General features: G+C 44.5%; 1 protein-coding gene and 1 long non-coding RNA gene across 3 annotated transcripts in view; one reads left to right on the top strand and one right to left on the bottom strand.

Annotated features, from left to right (window-relative positions):
• The first annotated feature begins 411 nt into the window (after positions 1 to 411).
• Positions 412 to 16,690, top strand: part of Smpd3 (sphingomyelin phosphodiesterase 3, neutral) — an 85,418-nt gene continuing 69,139 nt past the window's right edge. The window contains exon 1 of the mRNA NM_021491.4: positions 412 to 565. The gene's annotated coding sequence lies outside the window, so the exon portion shown is untranslated. The remainder of the gene's footprint in view (positions 566 to 16,690) is intronic.
• 4930506A18Rik (RIKEN cDNA 4930506A18 gene) overlaps positions 2,623 to 16,690 on the bottom strand; it is a 53,526-nt gene continuing 39,458 nt past the window's right edge. Inside the window, exons 2-4 of one of the 2 annotated variants that reach the window (NR_126090.1) lie at positions 15,521 to 15,551; positions 4,030 to 4,148; positions 2,623 to 3,305 (exon numbers count right to left, since the gene is read on the bottom strand). This is a non-coding gene — a long non-coding RNA (RIKEN cDNA 4930506A18 gene). The remainder of the gene's footprint in view (positions 3,306 to 4,029; positions 4,149 to 15,520; positions 15,552 to 16,690) is intronic. The other variant, NR_126091.1, reaches the window with a different exon arrangement.

Genomic DNA, 16,690 nt, shown 5'->3' with positions numbered 1-16,690 from the left:
AAAAGATAACCGAATCCGTCTTCCAAGACGCTAACCACAGATCACATGTGGTCTTGCAAGGGTCCCAAGGCCTGCCCCACTTCCCCATCCCCCATTCCCCAAGGGGCTGAGTTTGCTATGGAAACAGTCCTCCCACCCTCCTCCGCGCCTAGGGCTCCTCAATGCACTCTGGGAAATGTAGTCCATTTGTTTACAAGCCCGCGGCACGAGCCCACTCCACAGCCCTAAGAGACTACATGTTCCAGCAGGCAGAGCAAACACTTGGGCGGTCTCTGGGGGCGAGGTCCCAACGGAGGGACCGGAACCTCCCAATAGGCAACCTCCTGGGCGGATCCTGCGTCTCCATTGGCCAGAGCAGCTCGCGGGAGGCGGGGTCAGCGGAATGAGGCGCGGAGCTGTTCGCCGCTCCAGGTGCTGAGTCCGAGGGAGGCTCCGGATGCCAGAGCCGCGGTCGCTGTAACCATCGCCGCCGCGAGAGCCGTCTCTAGGAAGCCCCGGTCGCGAGGAGCTGGGAGGCGCCGCGTGCGCTGCCCCGCACCGAGCGCCCTCCTGTGCGCCACCTGAGGTGGGTGCTAAGGACTTGCTTTTGTTTTATTGAGGAGAGGGGGGCCTGGGGAGTTGATGGGACGTGTCCTCGCCGCACTTAACACCATCTGTCCGTGGAGCTGGAGGGACTGACTGCGGGCCTCTTCGTGGCCCAGGGCCTGAGGTCGGAGCAACCTCGGCTGGGTTTTGTCGTATGGTGAAAGAGCTTCTTGAGTGTAAGGGATGAAGGGCTGGAAGACCCTCTCTGGTCTCTCGTAGGAGAGCGTGAAAAAGGCTTGGAGTCTCCCTTTTCCTGCGCCTAAAGTCAAGGCTGCTTGGGTTGTTGAGGATGGAGGGACTGTTCTGGGATGAGAGGTTTGGAGATAGAGGGACCCTTCCTTACAACACCCCAGCTCGAGGCTGCAAACAGGCTGCAAACAGGGATTGGGATGTGACTGATGAGACACCTCCCCTCCTCTTAGACTCTCCTAGGTTTCGAGTTGTTAGGGAGACCCTTCCCTTTGCCCTCCTTTACATCCAGGCTCTCCCCTTATGACTTGCTCACAGTTGGGTTCTTTGTGGGATATTTGTTTTTGGGAATGGAGAAAGTGAAGGGCTGCAGGACTCCTCCCCACCCTGCTCCAAGCACTGATGGATGCTTGGGTCTTCTGTGATGGAGCCGCACCTAAGGTCTGAATAGCCTGGGTGTGGGAGGTGGGTAGAAGTGAGAGTCTGAGGTACCCCTCCCTACCTGGATCTTATTTCCCAGGCCCTCTCCACCTAGATCCAGGTCCCAGGCAGTAGAGAGTGGAGATCATCTCTCTTGCTCCGCCACACCCCGGGAATTAGAGCTCCAGCACCACGGCTAAGAGTCTAGATGGGCACCTGAGGGAAAGGACCCAGTGGTCTCCCTCTCCAGCAACCCGCAGCTCCTCCGCGTTCGCGGATCCTGGAGGGATGCTCCGCTGCATGCCGAGCGCGCTCCAGATCTGGACGCCGAGATCTGGTACCCTGCGAGCAGGGGTTGCTCTCAGGTGCCCGGCTTTCGCGCTCTGCCCAGGCATCCACGGGAGGACAAAGCGGCGGTGGCGGCACTGGCAGGCGTGCAGGGCTGGACTGCGCGAGGGGCGCGGCTGAGGAAGGGGGGCTTCGGGCGCGGCACGGGTAGCTTCCACGGAAACGTGCTAGGAGAAGAGAGAGCGAGAGAGACAAAGCGCGCTCGCTCCTCGCGGGCCCGCGCGAGCCGGGATGGAAAATCCCGAGGGAGGAGGTGGCTGTGCTGTGCTGGGTCCTGTGCCATACACTCTTCTCTGTCCCCACCTTCCAACCCCACTGCCAGTCCTGCCCCAAGAATGCGATGGGATTGATGGTTACTAGAGGCAGGACTTGTGACCACGAGGACAGGGATGACCAGGGACTCTACCTTGCAGTTGAGGGGATCTGAAGAAGCATGCTGACTAAACCCATTCAACCTCATGCCCTATCAGCTATATTAGGACAAATTTGGTTTTGTGGCTAGATGTGATTTTTATTGATAGTGGTGTGTGGGGCAGAGCGTGAGTGAAAATGTGACTGGATGAATGTGTCTGTCCATGCTCCAGTATTCACGCGTGTGCCTTGCTGTGGTGAGGCTATGCATATGGCTGGGGGAGGGGTGGGAAGAAGGAGGAGGAAGAGGAACCAAGCTTAGATGTAGAAGGTAGCAAGACAGTTATCCTTTTAACTCTCAAGTCACAGTTGCTGACCTAAGGTTCAACTTCAGGATGAAGGCAGCTTTAAACTGCCTCGGGTCCAACCTGAAGGACTGGCTATATTCCAGTCAGTGAAACTTCACAAGAATGTGACACCCTCTTTAGCCCTTTGGGCACCCAAATCTGACCCTGAAATCTTTATCAGTCCTCATTCCCTGGAGCACCTTATCATGCTGTAGGGGGCTGCCCTAATGACCAAAACCTACCTTATCACAACCACTGGCTGCCAAGGAAGATTTGGGAAGTCTGTCAATAGAGGCTGGAAGGGGTATATGAGCAGAGCTGGTAGAGCTACAGGGATATTACCAGTAATTGGTCACAAATGGAGACTCAGAAACACCAGGTACAAGCCAGTAATGGTGGCCACAAGCCTATAATCCCGCACTTGAAAGGTTGAGGCAGGAGGATTGCCACGAGTTAGAGGTCAGCCTGAACTATATAATGAGACTCTGTCTTAATATTCCTAGAAGATGAATGCAGCCCTCTCAGCCTTATTAGTCCCAGCCACTGACCTAAGTTTCCCTACCACCATCGCTTTTACCACAAAGTTTTTTCAGGTCGCTTCAAGATTATCTCCTTCACATAAATTAAGGGGATAGATTATGGACTGTGAAAGAACCAGGCAGTGGAAACTCCAGTCAGCCAAGCCTACCTGATCCTTTTCCCTAAAGTGTCCACTGCCAGCATCCACAGTGACCTCTGCTGGAAGGAAGTCAAGCCAAAGCACAAATTGACAACCACTACTCCCCTGTAGGCTCGGAGCTGCTGTGGACATTGTTGAACCACACACCTTTCTGTTGGGGCGAATTTCCTGTCTACCTTTGGAGTAGGTGTCCTTGTTTTGTGTTTGGTTGCTTGTCTCATAGTGCTGAGGATGGAAAACAGGACTGGGATGCCTATTAAGGAAGCACTTTCCCACTGAGACACCTTCCTTCTGCAAGATGCCGCTCTTGTCTAGGCTTCTTTCAAACGGCACCGAGAAGTAAAACTGCTGCTGTCTTCAGTCGCATGGAAAAGTGGGTCTGAAGCCTACAGTTGAGAAAGGGCAGCAAAAACATTTATTAGGACATTGTCTCCAGTTGTGACCAATTACTCCTAATAGCCCTATAACTCTACCAGCTCTGCCTCTGATGATCAAGTTCAGGGAAGTTCTGTTACCTTTCTAGGCTCTCTCCCTTACCTTTCTTCACTCTTCCCTTCCTCTCACATTCCACTTTTCATCTCTGCCTCTTCCTCGTTATTAAAGCAGTCAGCAACATTTTCAGAACCAAGCCTCATCTTCCTCCCTGACATTGTGGCTTAGAACCTTCAGACATCTGGAATTACTAAACAAAAAGGTCCCTGAGGCCTGGCTCTTCCTAAGGACTGGAGTTGGGGAGATGGAAGAGACATGCTCAGTCCTAAGTGCCCACCTGGAGACATGTGTCTCTTCTGGAGTCGCTCTGAAAGGATCTCACACTGTCACAAAATTGTGAGAGCTCCTCAGAGGGAAGGAGGTATTTAAATACCTGGCATTGTTCTTACTTTGGCATCCATGTGATTTGCATCGAACTATGTGACTCAGTATCATAAAGTAAAAATAGGACTTAATTTCTTCCTCGCCTGTTCAGAAGGTGACTGCATATAGTGTGTTATGTTCTGCATCGGCGAGTGAAAAGCTAAATCACCTCATAAATTGAACCACCTGATTATCCCTATCAGAGAAGAGTGTTTAGCATCACCCAAGGCGATAACATTATTTTATCTTTCTTACCTGAATCTCTGTCTTGTGAAACATTTCCTCATGGTTACACGTTATTGCTTTTACTTAAGGTTAATCAAGAATGTTTAATCCAGTTGGGTAATGGTGACCCATGCCTTTAATTCCAGCACCTGGGAAGAAGAGGCAGGTGGATCTCTGTTTTGTTTTGTTTTTTAAGATTTATTTATTTATTATATGTAAATACACTGTAGCTGACTTCAGACACACCAGAAGAGGGCATCAGATCTCATTACGGATGGTTGTGAGCCACCATGTGGTTGCTGGGATTTGAACTCAGAACCTTTGGAAGAGCAGTCAGTGCTCTTACCCACTGAGCCATCTCACCAGCCCAGATCTGTTTTTTGAGGCCAACTTGGTCTACAGAGTGAATTCCAGACAGCCAGAGCTACACAACACAACAAAACAAACAAGAATACCCTTGTACAAGAAATTAAGTATCTGCAGATAACAGAAACATGTGAGTGGTGTTTTGTTCTTTGGGGGTTCAAGAAAATTCTTGAAACTCATAGGAAAGAAGTAAAGAACTCTAAGTTTGAAAATCTTGTGGGTAGAGTTACGGCTTGCTGAGAAGAGGCTCCTTAAAAATATGCAGGAGGTCGGGTAGGCTATGTTGAAGGACTGAGCATGAATGACAGTGTCAGTGTGCTCTCGCGTGGCGGCATTCATGGTGGGAGCATCTCTGCTTTAACACAGCCTTTCCTGGAAAACAGTGTGCCAGGTTGGGGTATCTCCTTCTCCAACTAGCAGCTCATGAGTAGCAGATTGGCTGAGCAGGGAAGGCTTGGATCTATCCAAGGTTCTGGAATACAGGCCTCTGCCTGCCAGCTGCAAAGAGGAAGGACTAGAACAGAGCGGAGGGCTGCAGCATCTTAGGGGATTTCCCTAATGTTGATCACAGAAGAGAATGGGAGAAAACAGAGATGTAAACGTTTTTGCTGCGTCGTTTTTTGAATAAGCCCATCAGCAATCCCTATTTAAAGAATTACAAGCTAATAATAAATTTTCTAAATCAGGCTGTTTGCATGCAAGAGTGCATTTAATCCTGACAGTCCTCTGAGGTAGGTGCTGGTGTTATTCCCACTTTCAAGATGAACGAAGCTTTAACAGCAAAGGGGCTTACCCGAGGTCATACAGAAAAGGCAGAGTTTAGGTTCTATTGGTTCTATTGAACTCCCAATCTATCCTTTTTCCTACTGCAGAAGCAAAAATTGAAGTATTAGACTGTCCTATGGAAAGATATCTCTAAATGTAGAGGAATGAAGTTAGGGATCTAACTAGCATTCAAACACAAGCCACAGAGTGCTTTCCAGTTCAGCAAGTATGTGGCCAATCGTTGTCTTATTCTGGTAAGGTTTGTTGCTTGAACCTGGTTACCAAAGAAGACAGGGTAATAACACAAGGTTTTCTTTCTAGGATGGAAAATTTTCACAGGAATTTAAGTCTGGTTAGCAATAAAGTGGATTTTTTTTTAAGAAAGAAAGGAGGGAAAAGGAGCATATTTGCTGGTTTTTTTTAAACACCAAGTGCATTCAGAGCTGAGGGATATTGTTAGGAGACTCCTTTCATCTATTCCCGTTCTCGGATTTTCACATCAAAGTTCTTAACACCTACATAAAACTTCTCACTGTTGTGGACCTCGCTCAGCCAGTCGTGGGGAAACACCATGTTCCTGTTCTCACACCATCACAGCCCATGCTCTGCCTTCATATGTGGCTGCAGGACTCCTGGAGATGGGCAGTTTGGAATGGTGAACTTCCTGCCACATGCTCTGGTTTTCTTAGGGTGACAGTCTCAACTGCCCCCATCTTTCTACACTCATAGGGCCTTGTGCCCAGGAACTCTCCATTTGGTAGCTATAGCATTAGATGTTTAAAGTGGGTAAAAAGGAATAGACTTGTCCTTTCTCTTCTCCCTAGGCTTTGAATTGCATATCACTCAGAAATAGCAGGCGTATTCTCTTAATAAAACGCTTTTCATCAAGCTAGGTCTCCATCCCATTTCTAAGTGATTCCTTTTCGCTACATGCTGGGGCTTTACAGAGCTCTGACATGAAATGTGGTTCCTGAGGGCATTTGGAGGCCACAGATTTGGCTTCCCATCTGGGTCTGCTCTGATTCATAGGACCACAGACAGATTTGATTGTTTTCTTATTTAGAATCTTAGTTCTCCCCAGCATCAGAACAGCATGTAATAAGGAGCCATTTGTGGACGTCTCTGGGCAGCCATGCCTAGGACTGAGCACCACCCTCTTTGCTAACAGGATCAGGAAACAGATTTAAATCCCAGGCATATCCTCTAAAAAGCATATACTATGAAGACTTTTATCCAATATAAAAAGGAAACAAATATAATTAATTCCTAAGACTATTATAATTATTCTGGTAATAACTCAAAGCTCCCTCAAAGGAAGACTAGGAATATAATCATTCTATGAATATGAATATTTCTCTGCCTGTAATGTACCAGGTACTTATCTGGGCTCATGGAACCCAACTCCCAACTTGGCACAAGTCCAGACATAAAGAAATATTGAGTGGATGCCGATGGTGACCTCCTCAAAAGAGTGTTGTGATAAGCAGGACTTTGTAAAGATGGGAAGTAAGCTTAAGTATCATAAACTATCCTGTTGCTTTATCATGAAGACAGAAGCTAAAGGAATTTGAAGGATTCTCTGACCACATCCCCTGGTTGGTGGCAAAGATGGGTCTTAAAACATACGTTTCCTGACACCTAATGCATATTTTTTCCATAGTATTAAACTACGGCTCTGTTATCCAAAGGGTATATTTCCATCAGCATAGCCATATTTGATCCAATTTTAAAGCAAAACCCAACTTTAAAGTTGAAACAGGAAAAAAAAAGATAGAAAATATACAAAGTCTGCTTTTATCTGTGTCACTCAATGGTAACTATTGGCTGGATACTGAACGGGTTGTGACCAGTTTGAAATATTTTGATATTTTCATATATTGAATTAAATAAAAGATACTATAAAAATCAATTCTATTTGACTTCTTTTTACATCTTCAAATGCAACTTTTAGAAGAGACAGCTCAACAATTAAGAGCACTTGTTGCTTTTTGCAGAGATCTCAGGTTTGATTCCCAGCACCCACATGATGGTTCATGACCACCTGTAACCCAATTTCAAGGGAGTCAACCATACATGTATGCAGGCCAAACATTAATACACATACATTAAAAGTAAGTAAATCTAAATTTTATTTTATGTATATGAGTACACTGCAGCTGTCTTCAGACACACCAGAAGAGGACATCAGATCCCATTACAGATAATTGTGAGCCACCATGTGGTTGCTTGAAATTGAACTCAGGACCTCTAGAAGAGCAATCAGTGCTCTAACACTCTGAGCCATCTCTCCAACACCCTAAGTTTTTAAAATTATAACTATATATTTGAGTGTTGGCATATAGCTCAGTCTGGGTTCAGTGCTTAGCACTGTAAAAATTTATATGTATCTATATATTTGTGTGTATACATGTGAATATAATTATGTATTATTTACATTCATTACTGTGCTATATTTGTACTGGATTAGTGCTATGCTAATTATGGGAGGGAAATTTTCCTTATAAATGAATATTTAGCAAAGTAATTTCTATAACCAATCGGGCTGACTTTGAATCCTGACTATCATTTCAGCTATGTGTCCTTAAACTTCTCTATGCTCATTTATAAAATTAAAGACTAACAGCCTGCCTCCTTGATTATGAATTAAATTACTTAGAACAGTAAGTTCTGGTCCACAGTTAACATTAACTAAATACTAAGACATATAGAATATTAAAAACCAGGAACAGCAGGAGAAAAGCAAGCAGGAGATTTTTTTCAGATAGATCAAACAAGATTTATTGGTCATTAGAACAAGATTGAGGACATTTGCAAGTATAACTCATGAGTTGCTGAGGTTTGGCCCTGTTTTCTGGTGGCTGATGATGCTGAGGAAAATTTTCAAGCACACAGTAAATAAACAGATTAGCTAACCACATTACGTGCGTGTCTTGACTTCGTTAATGAGTTGAGGAAGAGGATGATTAGGATGCCTGTACCAGATGACTCTAACTCTCCTGGTCTCGAGGGTTCCTCTGGGGAATAAGAGCCTTGTGCCGGCGGGGGGGGGGGGGGTGATTCCTGGACGGGAATCAAATACACCCAAGATCAAGGCTGTTCTGTTTTGCTCTTGGCCTTGGCAAGAGTCTTGATTCCTCTTCTGTAAAATGGAGATAGTTGCAGCTCTCTTGGAAGTTGTGCTGAGGAGAAAATTAGACAATATAAATGAAACCCCAGGTGCACAGAGGCACTCCACAGTGGTAGCTATTGCTGAGTGGGACTTCTGCTGTTCTTGATGGCAAACTCGTTGTTCTTAGAGCAGCTTCTACTCCGAATCTCCAGAGCCTTTGCAACAATTGCATTGCTTTATTCCCCATCCTTATTCTGTCTCTGAGAGGCCTGAGAAGACAGGCTCACCAGAGAATGTGTGCCAAAACATAGGATCTTGGTATCTTCGAACACACACTACCCAATTTTATGTTCTTTGGTCCAATGAGGTTTTTCTCTGAGATGATGAGGGAGAAGCAACAGGCAGGGAAAACAAAACAAACAAACAAACAAACAAACAAACGAACGAACAAAAACACTTGATTCCAGAGCTCCAGAACTAGGTCCTTTCGCCCTGGAGCAAGATACATCTCCATTCACTACTTGTTAATGTCCTTGACCATTTTGTCTTCTGAAAATTCACCTGGATCAAATAAATGACAAGTGATCCTGTTGTGGTGGCCCACACCTGTAAAACACAGAACTTGATACTTGAAGATGGCTATGAGTTCATCTACAGTGCTACATCTACTGTGAGCTGCCGTGTGAAACTATCTAAAAAAGAAAAAAAAAACAGAAAGAAACAAAGAAAGAGAGAGGGGGGATGGAGGAAGGGAGGGGAAAGAAAGAGAGAGAGAGAGGAAGGAAGGGAGGGAGGGAGGAAGACAGACATGGGGGTGTATTAGGGAAGGGGGGAAGGGAGGGAGGAAAGGAATGAATATATCTGAAAATTATGTTAAGAACGTTGGACTATAGAGGAAGTTTTCAGACTGGTCTCACAGAAAGTATGTGGATGTCAGAGTTCATAGGTTAGCATGTGATTGGTTGATTCAGGTAGAAGAACCCAGGGACAAGCTGTTCTGTGGTTCTGTTGGGAGTCTCTGACTTACAGGGACCAAATGATGCTGATGCTAAATTTAGCAGACAGCCAAGTCTTAAAAGGCATGTTTTCTGAATGAGAAGGAGAAGGGCCCACATACAAAGTAGACTAAGGAACAAAAACTGAAGTAACCACAAGGCTACATTAATGCAGGTTGGCTATAGCAGTAAAAAAGATGTGGATTCCATTACAGACTTCATCTTAAATCTAATTTTTATCACCAAATATGTGGCCTCATGCAAATTGCAAATGTATTTTAACTCTGTGTGTGTGTGTGTGTGTGTGTGTGTGTGTGTGTGTGTAAGAGAGAGAGAGAGAGAGAGAGGTAAGAGAGAGAGAATGTGTGCAGAGGTCAAAGGACCACCTTAGCTATCAGATGCTGTCCATCTTGGTTTTTAATATAGCTTCTCACATTGGCCTGGTACTTGCCTAGTAAGCTAGACTGACTAGCCATTGTTTTCACCCCAACCTGAGTTTTAACCTTTCTACCTCATTTTTCTCATCTAGTACAATAAAACAAAGTTTCCCTGCGCTACCATGGCAATTATGGCAACATATAAAAAAAATACTTTAGGATAATACTATCCCTCCTTTATCGAGATTTACAGTGGCTCAGGCATTGTGTGCAAAACAGCCATTATATCTGTATTTTAAGCTAAGGAAAGCAATGTTCATGGATTTTTAAGTAACTTGCCCAAGGTCATGCAGTCAGTAAGAGACATAACCAGGACCCCACCCAGACCATCACACTGCAAAACTTGCTCTTTTTTTTTTAAAGATATTTTTAATTTATTTTATGTGAATACACTGTCCCTCTCTTCAGATACACCAGAAGAGTGCATTGGATCCCATTACAGATGGCTGTGAGCCACCATGTGGTTGCTGGGAATTGAACTCATGACCTTTGGAAGAGCAGTCAGTGCTCCTAACCGCTGAGCTATCTCTCCAGCCCCAAAACGTGCTCTTAACCAGTGATCACGGCCTCTCTAGTTCAATGTCAGAGGAACCAAAAACTGTTTGAGGGAGGGAGAAATTCTTTGTGGTTAGTTTGTAGAGAGGTCTTTTGTTTGGTTATCATGGATTAGTGTCATAGGAAAGGCTGGGTTGGGGACAGAAAAGCTGTGATCAAATAGACAATAATAGGAATGCCAACCATGGGCTCCAGGGTCACTGGAGAGGAGATTCTATAGGAAATAAATGTTTGAGAAACTTGGAACATCTGTATGATGAGTGTTAGAGAACCATTGTGATTAATATTGTGAACATGACAGAAACTAGAAATTCCTAGGAGGCAAGCCTTGGATATACCTGTGAGGGACTGTTTAACTAGATTAGTTTAAAAGAAGGGGAAATACCCTCTTAACTACAGGACACACCATCCGTGGGCCAGGATCCTGAACTTGATAGAAAGGGAAAACGAGCTGAACATTATATTCCTTTCTCTCTGCTTCTTAACTCCTAATAGATGCATGTGCCCAACTACTGTAAGCTCCTGCAGCCATGGCTTCCTACATGATAGGCTGTACATTCAGCTTCAAGCCAAAATAGGCCCTTCCCTAATTGTTTTAATATATAAAACCTACTTTTAAGTACATTTTAAAATGTGGGGTGTGTGTGTGTGTGTGTGTGTGTGTGTGTGTGTGTGTGTGTGCATGTCCGTCCATCCGTCTGTCCTTCCAAGCTATAGCTGGCAAATGGAAATCAAAGGACAGCTTTTGAGAGTTGATCTTCCTCTGCTTTGTGGTGCCTGCAGACTACAATTACATTTTCAGGAGTCTTTACTCAGTGAACCATCTTGCAGACCCCTTTCTTAAGTTGTTTCTTGTTGGGTACTTTGTCACAGCAACAAGAAAAGTAGCTAGGGAAGAACCAAACATATCACTAGGCAAAGGAACATAACCACTGGCTTGGAGCATCCCACTGGATGTAATCATTCTGTGGCAGTTTTGAGTGCAGGAATCCAAGGCCAGAACTTGTGCAAGGTATAAGCAGATACATCCAACATTCCTTCCAGCGTTCTTCAATTGCCAAAGAATTCACATGGCCTCTTTCTTTCCTTTTTTCCCCATCTCTCTTTTTCTTCTTTTGAGACAGGGTCTCAGGTACATATCCAAGGCTGGCTCTGAACTCTTCATCCCACTTCCCAAATGCTAGGATTCCAGGCATATTCTACCAAATGCAGTTTATGCTACCTCATTTGGTCTTCACAAAAGCTCCAGGCAGGATAGGTGGTCTGCTGCAAGGGCTACTGGCTGTGTCATGTGGCAGGCAGCAGAGGCTGCCAAAAAGCACAGATGCCTCGAACAGCTGTGGTACCCAACCTCAAACATAAAGCTTAGGAGAGGCCTTCTCTGTGAGGCAGAAGGCAGAAGGTCTGTGTCCTGGACTGAGGCCTTTGCTTCCGCTCAAGAAGACAGGCAGTTTTGTCATTCGCTTCATGATTCCCCAGTGACATCTCCAAATGATTACCTCCCGGAGTGGTTGCTGTGAGGACCTAAGGCAAGGTCACTGCAAATCCCAGAGCCCTTTCTGAGTGAGTGCCCATCATCAGCAAACCCCTTCTGTGCAGAGAGCTTGTTTCACAAAAGGAGATTTTTCAGGACTTGCCATCTCAAATTTATTCTGCTCATTTTTCTGTAGGCAACAGGGTTGAAAACCAAATCTTATCCTCTTTTGGCTGGCTAGAAGAAAAATAAGACATGGTTGCAGTCACAATCTGCACCAGATTTCTCTCTTGCTGACTGTGCTTCTAATGGCAATGAAAAATAAAGGCAGGAAAGGAGAGGGAAGGGAAGGGAAGGGAAGGGAAGGGAAGGGAAGGGAAGGGAAGGGAAGGGAAGGGAAGGGATAGGAACATGACATGCAGATCTGTGGAGGATACATGAAGTGGAGTGGGGGAGCAGCTTCTGCAGCCATGAGGGAACCCCTGAGTCGAAGAGGAGTTTGATGTACAAGATGATAGACACTGAAAGAGATCATGGTGTCTCACTGTATTTTCTTTGATAAGTCATGCTAGGCTTCCAGACACCCTCTACATTACTAAAAGGCTAAATACAGGATGGGCGAGGCCACAAAGATTTTGCCAAGTTGTCCATTGACAGGACCACTAGCATTTACAAATGTTTCACTCATGAGAAATGACAAACACTGAATGATAGAACGTTATGTATGGGTCTGTCAGGGCATTGACTCCAGCAACGATGTCTACCAAGATACGCTGACCACCACGAGGTTGAATGACAACTTCTGATGAAGAAAATCAGACTGAGAAATCATCTGAATAGCAAAGGCATGGCATTTGCAATGGCTGGGCATTGGAAGGTTGGGTTTATAGTGACTTCATGGCTGCAACAGCAGCAGCCTTTTTCCTCTTCGTTCTGAAACCAAGGCTCTGATATGCTGAGTCTTAGAGGTTCCTATGATCAGCCTTGAGCATACAGACTGGCACACAGTAGATGCTCTCAGCAAATGTTCAGTTTACTCACATACCTGGTTCCTATTGTGTTTCTCTTCTAATGCCAGAAACAGAAGAAATAGAAATAAATGAGACAGTCTCTAGCTTTATGTGAGTTAGTCAATTCTTTTTTATTTTTTTGAGACATGTGCCTCATTGTATAGCCCTGGCTAGAACTTGCTATATAGAACAAGCCAGCATAGAACTCAAAGATGTCTACCTGCCTCTAAATCCTGAGTTCTGGGGAAAACCTGTGTACCCTGAAGACTCTTTGCCCTACAATTAAAGCATTTGTCGCAAGGGGCAGCACAAAACAAAGGAATCTGAGCAACCATAGTTTTCTAGTTTGGAAGCCTACAAAGTACATAATTTTAGTGGCTGGAGAGATGGTTCAACAGTTAAGAGCTCTGGCTGCTCTTCCAGGGAACCCAGATTCAATTCCCAGTGGCTCAAAGCCATCCATAGCTCTAGTTCCAGGGCATCTGATGCCATTTTCTGGCCTCTATGGACACCAGGCATGCACAGACAAACACAGGCAAAACATCTATACATATACAAATAAATAAATTTTTAAAAAAGAACATAATTTCCAAATAATTGATTTTTAAAAAGCATTATCATTATTTTAATTGACACATATACATATTTATGAGGTACAGTATGATAATTTGATACATGCTTATAATTTATAATAATCAAATAAAAGCAATTAGCATTCCCATTTAAAGAGGCTACATATTTAATAGGAACAAACCATGGTAATCTATTCATGAGTGCTTTTTTTTTTTTTAAGACAGTTTCTCAGTGTAGCCCTGGATGTCCTAAAACTCACTCTGTAGGCAAGGCTGCCTCAAATTTACAGAGATCTGCCTGCCTCTGACTACTGAGCTCTGGGATTAAAGACGTGCACCACCACCTCCTGGCTTAATTCACCAACTTTTTAAGAGCAAAATCCACTGTGTGGATGACTGTGTATGGAGCACAGCCCAACAGTTCTGCTCTTAGGTACTCAGTCCTGCAGCAGCAGACAGAGACAATTATACTGTGGCAAGATGAGAGATGAGCAGAAAGCAGAAAGTGGCAGCTAATTCTGCCGGGGGCAGGGGGGGTGGGGAACGCATATACACATACTCACGTGTTGGGTCTAGATATTAAAGCCTGCGTTAGTGAGTTCACACCAGCACATTGAAATACTTTGAGATAGGGTAAGACATTTGGGTGGACTTATTGAGTGACTTCGGATATCTCTTTAGACCTCAGTTTCCTAATCTGGTGTTCTAAGGGCTTGACAATGGTCATCCTGACCATGTAGGCTGGAGTATAATGAAACCTGGCTTTGTCCCAGCCCCCAAACTTCCTTGACTCCTGCTTGTCTAGACCCTGGTGATATTACCCCTTAATTTTGGCTAAAATATTCCAACGGATCCTAGACAAGATTCTGGTTCCAGAGACACTCAGTATTATGAGACATTGACTTGTAGGGTCTAGTGGAAGCACATCCACTCTCCTGGGGTGCTATTTGACTTTGTCATCCCTGTCAGAAAGTCACACTGGCCTACTACAGCACCAACTACCCATGGGCTATCCTCTCTTCTCACCAGCAGATCTTGGGCATGTTGCCTGTCTCTGAGAACATTCTTGGGAAAAACTTGGCCCAGTCAAACAAGATCAATAATGACAGGTCAGTCCCAAGCCCTGCTGCTCAGGGTCCCTAGAAGTCAGAGCTGCCTCATTTGTATTTCCTCTAAAGACCTTCTAGGGCACAAAGCAGGTTGTTCTAACTCAGCTAGCCTGCTTGCTTTTGTAGACCTCAGCCCTCCTTGTCTGTAGGTGCGGCAGTGGCCTCCCCACAATCAACACTGTGATAGGGAATACAAAAGAGCAACCATTTGAATAAATTAAACAGTGCCAGTGTTGAAATTAAAACAAACCACTTAAGGCTGGCAGTTGCACTAGAGAGTTTTAATATACGTACATCAGAGAGTACTACCTTGCAAAGACAAAAGACAAATGGAAATACCAGAAAATCTCTCACTGAAATTCCATTTACAAGTCATTAAGAGGACTTTAAAAAATAATTTATGTGCCCAGGAAATGCCATACCTGACACTGATATGTCCTGCATTGCCTATCTAGGATAAAGCCATCAGGTCCCCTACATAACCTCCCTCTGATCCTCTGGCCTGGGACCCTCTTCCTGACAGAGCTCATCTCTGTCAGCTGAGGTCAGAACTACTTGGGCTACTTTTTCCACTCCAGGGCCAGAAGAGCCCGCAGGAAGGGCTCCCACACACAAGGTGCTAAAGGACACTTTCTGCCTTGCCAGTGCCCACTGTTAAGATGCATAGACCCTCTGGAGAAGGTTTGGTGTCCCACATCTCTCAAGAAGCAATGAGGGTACTGGAAGTGACCTGTTCTATCCTGCCCCAGACACACAACTCCTTCCTGGAGTTGGTAAACAAAACTCAGCATCAAGCCTTTAGGACCTTTCTGTCCAGATAAGAAGGCAGACTGAAATAAGTCGAGCTGCTTAGAAACTGAACAGAGACAAATTAAAACACTCATTGGAGGCAACAGAAGGCAGAATCAGTGGAGTGAAAAACAAGATGTCTCCCTTCCACATCACTGCTGAAAAGAAAAGAAGAAATCACCAGCTATGGCTCAAAAGTCACGAAAGAAAGGAAATGCAGGAAACACAAAGCACGCTGTCAGGGAGCCATGCAGAGCGGTTACAACAATCAGTATAAGTATTTGACACTTCCACGGCGGAAGACAAAGGTCCCTATATTAAATTAACACAAGAGACTCACCTGAAGTCAAACGGCTGCGGGGTAGGCAGAGCTATAGCAAGTAAATGCAAACAAAAGAAAAGCGTGAGTGGCTGGATCAGACAAAGCACAATTTAAGGCAATACGCAACGTCAAGCAGGATAAAAGGGTAATTTCATATTCATAGAAGCAATTGTGAAGGCATTGCTGTTCTGAACATTTGTACACTCAGTACCTTAACATCAAAATATGTGAGGCAAAAATCTGTCACAAGAAATACAAGAAGCTGGCCAACAGACAGTTGTGGGTATAAATTTACATACTACTCTGAGAGTCTGACATCAAGTAGCCAAAACATACATGAAAATAGAAAGCAGTGGTATAATTAAGAGTGAATTAAAAGGTGGTACAGAGTTTGATGTGGTAGGAATGATGTTTGCCATGTTTCAAGAGATTGATGCTTGTAATCTGAAGGTTAAATTTAGTGCACATTTTTACATAGAGTGTAATTATAACTGCATTTAAAAACCCTAAACCACTAAAGAGCCCCTGAAAGAAAATATACCAAAATTAACATCTGGTGTGTTTGGAAGATTAGAATTGAGATATTTATATCTTCCCACATTTTCTTTCAGTGTTCCTTAATGATCACACAACATTCTCTGACTTTAAAAATTAACTAAAAAGAATATACAAAAATGGAAGAAAACTTACTCTCATAGCATAAGGTTATAATTTTCAATATTTAAGGGAGTATATTCATGGAAGATTTGGTAAAATGTAACAAACAGGGTATCAGATAGAAGTCTGGGCAGGCTAATATTCCTAACAGTCTAGGCAGGAGCAGGCCCTCTGAGGTCACTCTCTGTTTGGAATGCTGTTTCCTTTGCCCTGAATGCTTCATTTCCCCAACTTTGTTCTTAGGCCTCCCAGCATAGCTTTGGCACCCTGCACCCTGCACCCTGCACAGTAGTAGCTCAAGTATCACCCGTCTAAGGTAAGACATGTCTATGCTCCAGATGACCTCACCTATCCTTGTACAGGGATGTAGCGTCTCTCTCTATACTAAAGAATCCTGATTTCATTACAGCCCCAACCTCATCACAGAACTTGACAGGTGTATTACACATCAGCCCGTAGACTGAACAATACCGGCAGGTGGTCAGGGTTGGACATGCCTGCAGACAGGCCTCCTTGAGAACCTGATGGTGA

Source organism: Mus musculus, chromosome 8 (assembly GCF_000001635.26).
Source record: "Mus musculus strain C57BL/6J chromosome 8, GRCm38.p6 C57BL/6J".
In the NCBI taxonomy this organism is placed as follows: domain Eukaryota; kingdom Metazoa; phylum Chordata; class Mammalia; order Rodentia; family Muridae; genus Mus; species Mus musculus.
The sequence above is the reverse complement of the archived record's forward strand: the minus strand, read 5'-3'. Positions and strand labels throughout refer to the sequence as shown.